General features: G+C 43.4%; 1 protein-coding gene across 3 annotated transcripts in view; it reads right to left on the minus strand.

The window, feature by feature from the left end:
- The window catches only part of LOC119964755 (zinc finger protein GLIS1-like), a 494,047-nt gene that overhangs the window by 446,068 nt on the left and 34,312 nt on the right, over nt 1-13,667 (minus strand). The window lies entirely within an intron of this gene.

The raw sequence follows: 13,667 nt of genomic DNA on the forward strand, positions 1-13,667 counted from the left end.
ACACAGAAAGTTAATAAACAACAGCTTCCACAATGGGGTTTCAGGAGAAAATGATCAGCATTAACAACGGAATACATAATTGCAGTGAAAAAATGATCACAGATGTGAATCAGGTCTCTTGCCCCCGGGAAAAATAACATTGCCCTGGAATCACCTGGTCCATTTACGTTTTGTGGGTTGTGGAAACCAACCAGCCGGATTTTCAATGACCCTTTCACTCTTCCCTTTTAAGTTCTTGCTGCTGTGAATTTGTAATTCTTTCCCACTCCTCTGATTTTCATCCCATGCAACCTCATAATCATACCATGTTCTTCGCTCTGGGGGCAGACATAGTTCCCATCCACGCCAGGAACTGGAGGTGGAGCATTTTTAAAAGTGCTCAAAGATCTCGTATGAGCCCCAGCACAAAGAACAAAGAATAATACAGCACAGGAACAGGCCCTTCGGTCCTCCAAGCCTGCTCTGATCGCGTATCGTATCTAGACCAACCGCCTGTATTCTTCTACACCCCGTCTGTTCATGTGCCTATCCAGATGTCTTAAAGGTCGCTTATGTATCTGCCTCAACCACCTCAATTGGCAGTGCATTCCAGGCCACCACCACCCTCGGTGTAAAAAGCTTCCCCGCACATCTCCACTGAACCTTTCCCCCCTCACCTTGAACCTGTGCCCCCTTGTGATTGTCATTTCCGCCCTGGGAAAAAGCCTCCAACTGTTCACCCTATCAATACCCCTAATTATATTATAAACTTTTATCAGGTCGCCCCTCAGCCTCCGTCTCTCTAGGAACAATCCCAGTTTATTTAATCTCTCCTCATAACTAATACCCTCCATACCAGGCAACATCCTGGTAAACCTTTTCCTGGCACCCACAGTATGGAGCAATAATTTAATTGGAGTAAGGGGGGGGGTCATGATAAAGTGCGGGCAGTAAGGGGGGGGGGTTCATGATAAAGTGCGGGCGTAGAGGTTAGGTGATATCAAGCTTGGTTTTTAAAAGCCTGCAGTCTACAACAGGAAGGAAAGTTTGTGGGAGGTAAGGAGTTGCATGGCTGTCGAATGCAGGAGTCTGGGTTTCCTTCACCTAGGTTTTTGGCTTGTGGTAAATATGGGTCAACAGGACACAAATTAGTAATCTATTGTGAAACCATGAGGACAGCTAACGTAAGAACCAAAAATGCCGCACCATTGGGTGCAGCACGGTGGCACAGTGGTTAGCACTGCTGTCTCACAGCACCAGGAACCCGGGTTCAATTCCGGCCTTGGGTCACTGCTGTGTGGAGTTTGCACATTCTCCCTGTGTCTGTGTGGGCTTCCCCGGGTGCTCCGGTTTCCTCCCACAGTCCAAAGATGTGCAGGTTCGGACGGGTGGATTGGCCATACTAAAATTGCCCCTTAGTGTCCAAAGATGTTCAGGTCAGGTGGAGTTAAGGAGACAGGCGGGGGAGTGGGCTAGGTAGGGTGCTCTTTCAGAGGGTTAATGCAAACTCGATGGGCTGAATGGCCTCCTGCTGCACCGTAGCAATTCTATGGTTCTATGACAGCAACGTTGTTTTTCTCCAAAAAGGGTGAGCACATTGTTAGAGAAGATTAGTAGCATTTAATCTGGGCTATATTTCGCCTGGCAATAAATGGTAGTGATATTCAATATCAAAAATGGAAAATCCCTCTAGCTACATAGTAACATCCCTCAACTTGAACAGAAGAAAATCACAAAGTCTTAAATTTAATTTTGTTTAGCACACAGTTTGAGAGCATTACTGTGTCAGGTTGTGAAGTTCATGTTATCCACAATGAATAGCCTCTTGAGATCTAGATCTTCCCCCATCCACTGAGGATGGTTAGAAATGGGGCTTTTTCCATCCACCCAGACAAGCCCTAGTCTGCTTCTTGGGTCTCATTAAATATGCATGCTAGACACCTTACAGAATTCCTGCCACCCAGAGAGAGCTTGCTGGAGCTGAGGAATAAACTGGGGCAGAGCTGTTGCACCAGAGGAGGAGGAAGCTATGATTAATAGGTAGAAGTGCTCAGAAGACATAATTGATGAAGGCTTTAGATTGGACTGAACGTTCCAAAAGATTTGTTCTTAACACCAATATTGAGGGAAAGGAGGGGGACGATACATTGTGGGTGGATGCTATGGTATTATATTAAAATGTCTTCAAATTCATGAAAATCAGATTTACATCCTTTCTAGGCACGAAGCAGATCACGTTACTGGTGGAGGGGCAGGTAAGGTCACAAACCAAAATCTCGCCAGCACAAAACTAATTTTGCTCTCTCGTGAGATTTAGCGGCGATAACAGATTTGTGCCTGCGGTGAACGGGGCCCCTAGATTGCGCTGATGGTTTTTCTATACAGCAGATTTGATGGTTGCGCTGATGGTTTTTCTATATTGCAGATTTGGGAGATGCTATTGATGAAGCCACAGCAAATTGCTGCTGTGCATAATGTAGGTGGTGCACAATGTAGCTATGGTGGAGGAAGTGAATGTTTGAGATGATGGTTTGGGTCTAATCGGACGGACTGCTTTCTCCTGGATAGTGTCTGGTCTCTTGACAATTGTTGGAGCTTCAAGTCTAAGTTGTTGTTGTCTCACTCACCCAGGCTAGTGTTGAAAATTCCATCTCACTTCTGACCTATGTTTTGTAGATGGTGGAAAGGTTTTAGGGAGTCAAAAGGTGAGACACTAGTCACAGAATATCCAACTTCTGATCTCCTCTTGTGGCAACAGGCTGGCTGTTCCAGCTAAGTTTCTGGTCAATGGTAAACACTAGGATGGTGGGGGATTCAGCAATGAAAGGAAAATGGTTAAACTCAGGCAACCCCTTGCTCTGAGATTATGCCCTCTGGTTTTAGACTCCCCACTAGGGGAAACAACCTCTCAGCATTTGTCCTTTCAAGCCCCTGAGAATCCAATATGTCTCAATAAGGTGGCCTTGCATTCTTCTAAACCCCAATGAGTACAGGCTCAACCTACTCAACCTCTCCTCACAAGAAAATCTCTCCATATCTGGGATCAACCTACTGAACTTTATCTGGACAACCTCCAACACCAGTATATCTTTCCTTAGATAAAGGGACCAAAACTGTCCATATGTTCCTGATAAGATAAATAGAAAGAAAAAATTTCCATTTTGGGGGTAATTCAGAACAAGACGCAAAGTAGATACAAGCTAGTTAGAATTAAAATCTAGTGTCTCTTTTTTCACAAAGGACAAAGGAATTTTGGAACTCTCTTCCAAACAGCTGTGGGTGCGAGGTTGATTCAAATTTTTAAGACTAAGATTGATACATTTTGGTTAGGTTTGGGTAGAGTGTGACCTGGAACAAAGATACAAGTGAGGTGCAGACCAGTCATGATCTAATTGAACACATGATCTAATTGAACAACCTGGAGGGGTTGAATGGACCACTCCTGTTCTTATTTTCTTTGGCAATGAAGAAGAAACTAAAGATGTTGAAATGGATGGGAGAGGGAGAAAGGGTAAATGGATGGGAGAGAGAAGTGGGAAATGTATGAAGATGAAGTGAAGAAGCGAAGAAATACACGGCAATAAAAAGAGAGAAGGAAATGGAAACAAAGAAGACGGAAAAGGCAGAACTTGCTTTCAGGGCAGGAAGAAATAATTGTGTCAATATTAAGCAAAAGAGGAAAGGTTCAGCCTGAGGGGAAGAGCACCTGGGAGAACATCTTCAGAAGAACTTCAACAGAAGTACTGGGCAAAAGGGTGCCAGTTTAATGGGGGTGAAGGAACAGAAAGAGTGCTAGTTTGAAATGGTTTCTAGAAGACTACTTGATTAAATGATGTGGGCAGAGAGAAAGGCTGCTGGTAGGAACTAGGATGATTGTAGGCAAACTTTCTGCATGAAAGGGCAGAGAGTTGGTTGAATTTGTGCCTTTGTGAATTGGGGGTGAGACCGATTCTTGAGTAATCATTTTGGGAAGTGATTGACCGGCCTGTAGAAAATAGACAAGCTGGTCAGATGGGCAGAACATTGGCAAATGACATTTAACCCTGAAAAGTGAGAGGTGATGCATTTTGGGAGGGCTAACCAGGCAAGGGAATACACAATGAACAGTAGGATGTTAGGAAATACAGAGGACTAGAGGGATCTTTTGGTATACGTCCAAAGATTCCTGAAAGCAGCAGGACAGACAGATAAAGTGGTTAAGAAGGCATTATGGAACTCTTGCTTTTATTAGCCGAGGCATAGAATATAAGACCAGGGAGGTTATGATGGAGCTGTACAAACGCTTGTTGGGCCACAGGTAGAGTACTGTGCGTAGTTTTGTTTGCCACACAATAGGAAGGATGTGATGGCAACAGAAAGGGTGCAGAGGGGATTCACCAGGATGTTGCCTGGGCTAGAGTGTTTTAGCTATGAAGAGAGGCAGGTTAGGCTGCGGTTGTTTTCCTTACAGCAGAGAAGGCTGACGGGGGACCCGATTGAGGGACATAGATTGGGTAGATAGTAAGATAGTTTTCCCCTCAGTAGTGGAATCAATAAACAGGGGGCATAGATTTCAGATAAGGGGCAGGAGATTTAGAGAGTATTTGAGGAAAAGCTTTTTCACCAAGTGAGTGGTGGGAATCTGGAAATCACGACCTGAAAGTGTGGTAAAGGCGGGACTTAAGAGGCATTTAGATGAGCACTTGAAATGCCATAGGATAATACAAGGCTATGGCCAAGTGCAGGAAAATGGGATTAGAACAGATAGGTGTTTGATGACCAGCACCGACACAATGGACCCAAGGGCCTCTTTCTGTGCTGTGAGACTCTATGACTCGAGATAGGCATTGTCTGACACAAGTGCAATGCAAATGTTATTTATCAACCTATGCTGGAATAAATATATTCTCAATCTTGTTGCATGCTAGTTGCACCGCTTTATTATCTGAGGAGTTGTGAAAGGAACTGTGAAACTATCAGCAAACATCCCGATCTCTGACCATATGGTGCAAAGAAAGGAGAAAGAAAGGGAGAGTTTAAACTAGATTGGCGGGGGGGTGGGAACCTGAGAAAGAGTTCAGATTTGAGGGAAGCAAAACTAATAAAAGGGAGTAGAAAAGTAGAAAGCAAAAAATAAAAGACAGACAAAGCATAGGTAAGTATCAAATCAAATAAGAATAGAGAATAATGTTTTAAAAGCCGAATTAAAGGCACTCCATCTGAATGCACAAAGCAAATCTCAGAAAGGTTGATGATTTGAATGCAGAAATTAAGGTAAATAGGTATGATTTAACTGACATTATGGTGACGTGGCTTCAGGGCAACCAAAATTAGGAGCTGCATAGACACGGAGGTCGAGCGGGGTGCAGTGTGAATATGGAGAGAAGGTGAGCCGCATGCTAGCCCACGAGCTACGGAGGCAGGTCACGTCCAGGGAAATTCTGAGGGTATGGACTGGGAAGGGGGGAGGTAGTGTCAGAGCCAGGAAAGATAAATGAGGAGTTCAGGGAGTATTCATCCATATTTAACAACATGCTGCCTGTCATGATCGGAATTTTGTACTTTCGGCAAAACATCCTTACTCCTATATTCTAATCCTCGTGCGATGAAGGCCAACATAACATTTGCCTTCCCAATTTGTTTGCGTAACTAACTTTTGGTGACTCATGAACAAGGACATCCAGGTCCCTTTGCATACCCGCGTATCCCATCCTTGCACCAATTTAAGAAATATTCTGCCTTTTTGTTTTTCCTACCAAAATTTAAAACTTGACACTTATTCACATTATAACCCCATTTGCCATATTCTTTCCCATTTACCTAGCCTGTCAAAATCCTCTTGAAGCCTCTTTGCATCCTCCTCACAACTTACATTCCCACCTAGTTTCGTGTCATTAGCAAATTTGGAAATATTACAATTGGCCCCCAGATCCAAATCATTTATATTGATTGTGAACAGCTGTGCACCGAACATTGATCCTTGTGTAGACCACGAGTAACAGCCTGCCATCCTGAGAATGATTCGTTTATTCCTCCTCTCTGCTTTCTGTCTGTCAACCAATTCTCAATCCATACTCATATTTCCTCCAATCGCATGTGCTCTAAGTTGATGTACTAAACATCTGTGTGGGATCTTATCAAAAGCTTTCTGAAAGTCCAAATACACCACATTCACTGCTTCTCCCAATTCCCAAGTTACAAGTAATATACTCAGAAAAGCCAAAAAGTTTGTCAAACATGATTTCCCTTTAATAAATCTATGTTGACTCTGCCCCATTTTACTATTCTTTTCTAAATGTCCAATTATCATATCTTTTACACTAATTCTAACACACCACAATAATCCCTACCACTGATGTCAAAGTATCAGGTTTGTTTTCCATTCGCCCTCTTCCTCCCTTCTTAAATAATGGGGTTACATTTTCTACTTTCCAGTCCACGGAACATTTCCAGAATCGATAAAATTTTAAAAGATAACCATCAATGCTTCCAATATTTCTCCAGCCATCTCTTTCAATACTCTGTGATGAAGCTCATCTGGTCCAGGAGATTTATCAATCTTCAATCCAGTTAACCTTTCAAGCTGCACATTTTACTAATGCTATTTTTTTTTTTTTAATTCTTCAGTTTCACAAGTCCCTTGGTCACCTAGTATTTCTGGGAGATTTTCTGTATCTTCTTCTGTGAAGACAGACGCAAAGTAACTGTTTAGTTTTTCTCCTGTTATGGGCCCACATTTGTCCTAGCTAACCTTTTCCCTTTCACATGCCTAAAGAAGCTTTCACAGTCCACCTTTACATTCCACACTAGCTTGCATTCATATTCTCTTTCTTTCTTTAATAATTTTCTTGGTTCTCCTTCGCTGGGTTCTAAATTGCTCCCAATCCTCAGTATTCCCACTCTTTCTTGCATCCTTAGATGCCGAGAGAGTTACGAACAGACTTGCATTACGCCTGGGACTGTTCAGGCCAATTTAAAAGGTAGATATAAGAATGTTATTTGCATTTAATAAGCCAACCTTGTGGTGGAGTTAGTTGGCCTGCGGAGACTGTGGTTCCCAAATGCATGACCCTCAACATAGATGGCACCTCCTTCAACAACTACTAGCTGAGACATTATCAGTCCTGAAACCAAAGCCAATTCCAGACATAGGATTAACCTTTTGAAGTCATTGTGGAGAAGGTCACATGACCGAAGCCTTCAGCCTTTTGGACAGTTTAATATTACATCTTTGGTCTTTGCAACCAGGCAGCTGTTTAAAATCAGCTGGACAGGACTCCAGCTGCCAGGCTGGGTAAACAGTTTCAACTCCACAAAGCCTGCTTGATTCTAGAAGTTTCTGATCAATGCCTGCCAAATGGTCTAAACACAGAAAAACCCCCATCGTGCAGCAGCATCATTAATTTCAAGGATTTTCATATTGTTTAACCAGTCAGAAACAAATCAGAACAGAACCCCAACATGAAAGAAACACCCTTTGGACCGTGAAGTCTGGAACTTATGTGAAATAATATTCATTTTTCTGTGGTCTTCATGGTGTAAAGTTTCTTTCCTCTATCCCCTTTTACTGTGTGAATGTGTTGTTTGAGAAATTATGAACATTCCTATTCTCTGGTTTTAAATCTGTGAAATAAACTAACCTTCTGAGTTGATCCTAACTCGAGTTTGCTGTGGATTATTAGTGCAATTGGATCACAAAAACTGAGGGATTGGGAAAACACACCTTTGCTTATTTTTTTTTAAATCTAAGTTGAAACACCTTCTGCTTACAGACAGGTTATAAAAGGAAATAAGTGCAGTTTGAAGTGTCCCTCCTTTGTCTGCAACAGTCATTGATAAAGAGTTTGAAAGTGGTTGTACCGTGGACACTGACTAGTTTCTCTCTCATCTCTCATGTCCTCTCCGATCTCAATTTATCCACGTGACCTACTTTCTCAACCCTATTCCCACGACACTGCTGACTACTGAACTTATGTTCCTTGTCCCCACGTTAACCAATATTGTTAACAGTTCTCTCTCTTCAGGTGTTGTCCCTCTCTCATTAAAATATGCCATAATCACCCCCTCCTCAAAAGCCAATACTTAACCCCAACGACCTGCAAGCTACCCCATGTCCAATTTCCTTTTCCTCTTCAAAGCCTTTAAACATGTCGTCACCTGCAAAGTCCACCTTTCCTGAAAAGCCATGTTTGAATCCCTCCAATTAGATTGCTGTCCATGCCACAACACCGAAATGGCTCTCATTTGAGTCACAAGTCATATCCTAAGTGACCTCACCACCATCCTCCAATGCCTCTCCACAGCTTTGTGGGGCTGCTCTTACCTGGTTCCATTCTTTTCTGTCTAATCAAAGCGAGTATCACTTGCAATGGCTTCTCTTCCAACTTCCACACTTTTACTTCTGGTGTCCCTTAAGAGTCTATCCTCGATCTTCTTCTAGTTCTCATCTATATGCTGCCCCTCGGTGACACCATCCAAACCCAGTGTTAGTTTTCACATGTGCACTGATGACACCCAGCTCAACCTCACCACAAAGTCCCTCATCTCTTCCACTGTTAAATTATCAGACTGCTTATCTGACATCCAGTACTGGATGAGCAGGCATGTCCTCCAATTAAATATTAGGGAGACAGAAATCACTGTTTTCAGTCCCTGTTTCAAACTCCATTCCCCAACTACCAACTCTATCCCTCTCCTTGACAACAGTCTGAGATTAAACCACGTTGGTCATAACCCTGGATTCATACTGGGGAGCAGGCAGTGGTGTATTGGTATTATTACTGGACTAGCAATCCACAGATGAGGAGTAACCCTCAGGGGACCCGGGATCGAATCCCAAAATAACAAATGGTGAAACTCTATAAATTCTGGAATGAAAAGTCTAATTGTCAATTATCGTAAAAACCCATCTGGTTCACTAATATTCTTTCAGGAAGGAAATCTGCCATCCTTACCTGGTCTGGACTCTTCAATGCCCTCCGAAATTGCCTAGCAAGCTACTTGGTTCATGAACAAATTAGGAATTGGCAATAAATCAGAGATGTCCATATCCCATGAATTATTTTTTTTAACTGACCACGAGATGAACTTCCCCGATACTTTTTTTGGAAACTATTTTTATTCAAGTTTTCAACATTTTAGCATTTGTAAAACACAACCCCCCCCCCTCTTAACAGCAACCAGATCCCTCAATTGTAAGACAGTCAAGCCCATCTCTGGTGGAACCCCTCATCTTTCCCTCTCAGAGCAAATTTCACCATCTCCAAATACAGGAACTCCATTGGAGCCCCAGCCATGCAAGGCACAGGGAGAAGAAGTTGATACCCCAACAGAACCCACCTTTGAGCAATCAATGAGGTGAAGGCTAAAACATCAGCTCCCGCTCCCGTCTGCAACTCTAGAAGGTCTGATGCCTAGAATATGGCCTCCAGGGGAACAGGCACCAAATCAACATGCAGGACCTCAGACATGGTGCTAGGAAATGGCCCCCAATATCTCTCCAACTTCTGGCAGGACCAGGACATATGGACATGGTTGGCTAGGCCCCTCCTACACCGTCCACAGCTGTCCTCCACCCCCTCAAACAATCGGTTCATCCTCGCCTTTGTTAAGTGCGCCCTGTTCACTATTTTTAATTGAATCAACTCCAGCCTCGCGCACAAGGTCGAGGCATTAAGCCTTCGCAGCACCTCGCACCATAGTCCTTCCTCCAATACCATCCACAACTCTTCCTCCTACTTGACCTAATCCTTGTCCTCCATAATCCTGCAGTGGATCGACAAAACGACCCCACTCTCCAGCCCCCTGACCGACAGCACCTCCTCCAAAAGGGCAGCATGGTAGCACAGTGGTTAGCACTTTTGCTTAACAGAGCCAGGGTCCCAGGTTCGATTCCCGGCTTGGGCCACTGTCTGTGTGGAGTCTGCACGTTCTCCCCCTGTCTGCGCAGGTTTCTTCCGGGTGCTCCGGTTTCCTCCCACAAGTCGCGAAAGACTTCTTAGGTGATTTGGGCATTCTGAATTCTCCCTCTGTTTACCTGAACAGGTGCAGAATGTGACGACTAAGGGCTTTTCACAGTAACTTCATTACAGTGTTAATGTAAGCCTGCTTGTAACAATAAAGATGATTTTTTTTAAAAAGAAAGTTCGGGGGAAACTTTCTTGCAAAATTTTGCACCTGCATATACCTGAACAGAAAATAAAGCACAGGAAGTGACAGCAAAGATCCCAAACTGGTCACTGAATGCAAAAAGAGAGCCTTCTTATAGCCACATACCCTTTTAGTTGGTTCCAGAGAGTTACCTGAAGGCCTTGGTCTTGGCCAATGGGAGATTCTTTTCTGCTCTTCAGAGCACTTCTGCCCCTTATAAGAACATAAGAACATAAGAACTAGGAGCAGGAGTAGGCCATCTGGCCCCTCGAGCCTGCTCCGCCATTCAATTAGATCATGGCTGATCTTTTGTGGACTCAGCTCCACTTTCCGGCCCGAACACCATAACCCTTAATCCCTTTATTCTTCAAAAAACTATCTATCTTTACCTTAAAAACATGTAATGAAGGAGCCTCAACTGCTTCACTGGGCAAGGAATTCCATAAATTCACAACCCTTTGGGTGAAGAAGTTCCTCCTAAACTCAGTCCTAAATCTACTTCCCCTTATTTTGAGGCTATGCCCCCTAGTTCTGCTGTCACCCGCCAGTGGAAACAACCTGCCCGCATCTATCCTATCTATTCCCTTCATAATTTTAAATGTTTCTACAAGATCCCCCCTCATCCTTCTAAATTCCAACGAGTACAGTCCCAGTCTACTCAACCTCTCCTCATAATCCAACCCCTTCAGCTCTGGGATTAACCTAGTGAATCTCCTCTGCACACCCTCCAGCGCCAGTACGTCCTTTCTCAAGTAAGGAGACCAAAACTGAACACAATACTCCAGGTGTGGCCGCACTAACACCTTATACAATTGCAACATAACCTCCCTAGTCTTAAACTCCATCCCTCTAGCAATGAAGGACAAAATTCCATTTGCCTTCTTAATCACCTGTTGCACTTGTAAACCAACCTTCTGTGACTCATGCACTAGCACACCCAAGTCTCTCTGAACAGCGGCATGCTTTAATATTTTATCGTTTAAATAATAATCCCGTTTGCTGTTATTCCTACCAAAATGGATAACCTCACATTTGTCAACATTGTATTCCATCTGCCAGACCCGAGCCCATTCACTTAACCTATCCAAATCCTTCTGCAGACTTCCAGTATCCTCTGCACTTTTCGCTTTACCACTCATCTTAGTGTCATCTGCAAACTTGGACACATTGCCCTTGGTCCCCAACTCCAAATCATCAATGTAAATTGTGAACAATTGTGGGCCCAACACGGATCCCTGAGGGACACCACTAGCTACTGATTGCCAACCAGAGAAACACCCATTTATCCCAACTCTTTGCTTTCTATTAATTAACCAATCCTCTATCCATGCTACTACTTTACCCTTAATGCCATGCATCTTTATCTTATGCAGCAACCTTTTGTGTGGCACCTTGTCAAAGGCTTTCTGGAAATCCAGATATACCACATCCATCGGCTCCCCGTTATCTACTGCACTGGTAATGTCCTCAAAAAATTCCACTAAATTAGTTAGCCATGACCTGCCTTTAACGAACCCATGCTGCGTCTGCCCAATGGGACAATTTCTATCCAGATGCCTCGCAATTTCTTCCTTGATGATAGATTCCAGCATCTTCCCTATTACCGAAGTTAAACTCACTGGCCTATAATTTCCTGCTTTCTGCCTACCTCCTTTTTTAAACAGTGGCGTCACGTTTGCTAATTTCCAATCCACCGGGACCACCCCAGAGTCTAGTGAATTTCGGTAAATTATCACTAGTGCATCTGCAATTTCCCTAGCCATCTCTTTTAGCACTCTGGGATGCATTCCATCAGGGCCAGGAGACTTGTCTACCTTTAGCCCCATTAGCTTGCCCATCACTCCCTCCTTAGTGATAACAATCCTCTCAAGGTCCTCACCTGTCATAGCCTCATTTCTATCAGTCGCTGGCATGTTATTTGTGTCTTCCACTGTGAAGACCGACCCAAAAAACCTGTTCAGTTCCTCAGCCATTTCCTCATTTCCCATTATTAAAACTCCCTTCTCATCCTCTAAAGGACCAATATTTAACTTAGCCACTTTTTTTTGTCTTATATATTTGTAAAAACTTTTACTGTCTGTTTTTATATTCTGAGCAAGTTTACTCTCATACTCTATCTTACTCTTCTTTATAGCTTTTTTAGTAGCTTTCTGTTGCCCCCTAAAGATTTCCCAGTCCTCTAATCTCCCAGCAATCTTTGCCACTTTATATGCTTTTTCCTTCAATTTGATACTCTCCCTTATTTCCTTAGATATCCACGGTCGATTTTCCCTCTTTCTACCGTCCTTCCTTTTTGTTGGTATAAACCTTTGCTGAGCACTGTGAAAAATCGCTTGGAAGGTTCTCCACTGTTCCTCAACTGTTCCACCATAAAGTCTTAGCTCCCAGTCTACCTTAGCTAGTTCTTCTCTCATCCCCTTGTAATCTCCTTTGTTTAAACACAAAACACTAGTATTTGATTTTACTTTCTCACCCTCCATCTGTATTTTAAATTCCACCATATTGTGATCGCTCCTTCCGAGAGGATCCCTAACTATAAGATCATGAATCAATCCTGTCTCATTACACAGGACAAGATCTAGGACCGCTTGTTCCCTCGTAGGTTCCATTACATACTGTTCTAGGAAACTATCGCGGATACATTCTATAAACTCCTCCTCACGGTTGCCTTGACCGACCTGGTTAAACCAATCGACATGTAGATTAAAATCCCCCATGATAACTGCTGTACCATTTCTACATGCATCAGTTATTTCTTTGTTTATTGCCTGCCCCACCATCTCGTTACTATTTGGTGGCCGATAGACTACTCCTATCAGTGACTTTTTCGCCTTACTATTCCTGATTTCCACCCAAATGGATTCAACCTTATCCTCCATAGCACCGATGTCATCCCTTACTATTGCCCGGATGTCATCCTTAAATAACAGAGCAACACCACCTCCCTTACCATCCACTCTGTCCTTCCGAATAGTTTGATACCCTCGGATATTTAACTCCCAGTCGTGACCATCCTTTAACCATGTTTCAGTAATGGCCACTAAATCATAGTCATTTACGATGATTTGTGCCACCAACTCATTTACTTTATTCCGAATACTACGAGCATTCAGGTAAAGTACTTATGTTGGTTTTTTTACCTCTGTTTTGAATCTTAACATCTCCAGTTTTATTCCTTTTGTTATTACTGGGCCTATTCACTGTGCTCCCCTCAGTCACTGTACCTTGTACTGTCGCCCTTATGGATTTCTGACTATGTCTTCTCTGCCTTGCACTTTTCCCCTTACTTCCTTTTGTTTCTGTCCCTGTTTTACTACCTTCCAACTTCCAGCATTGGTTCCCATCCCGCTGCCACATTAGTTTAAACCCTCCCCAACAGCTCTAGAAAACACCCCCCCTAGGACATCGGTTCCAGTCCTGCCCAAGTGCAGACCGTCCGGTTCGTACTGGTCCCACCTCCCCCAGAACCGGTCCCAATGCCCCAGGAATTTGAATCCCTCCCTCTTGCACCATCTCTCGAGCCACGTATTCATCCTTTCTATCCTGACATTCCTACTCTG

Source organism: Scyliorhinus canicula, chromosome 4, assembly GCF_902713615.1.
Source record: "Scyliorhinus canicula chromosome 4, sScyCan1.1, whole genome shotgun sequence".
Taxonomy (NCBI): domain Eukaryota; kingdom Metazoa; phylum Chordata; class Chondrichthyes; order Carcharhiniformes; family Scyliorhinidae; genus Scyliorhinus; species Scyliorhinus canicula.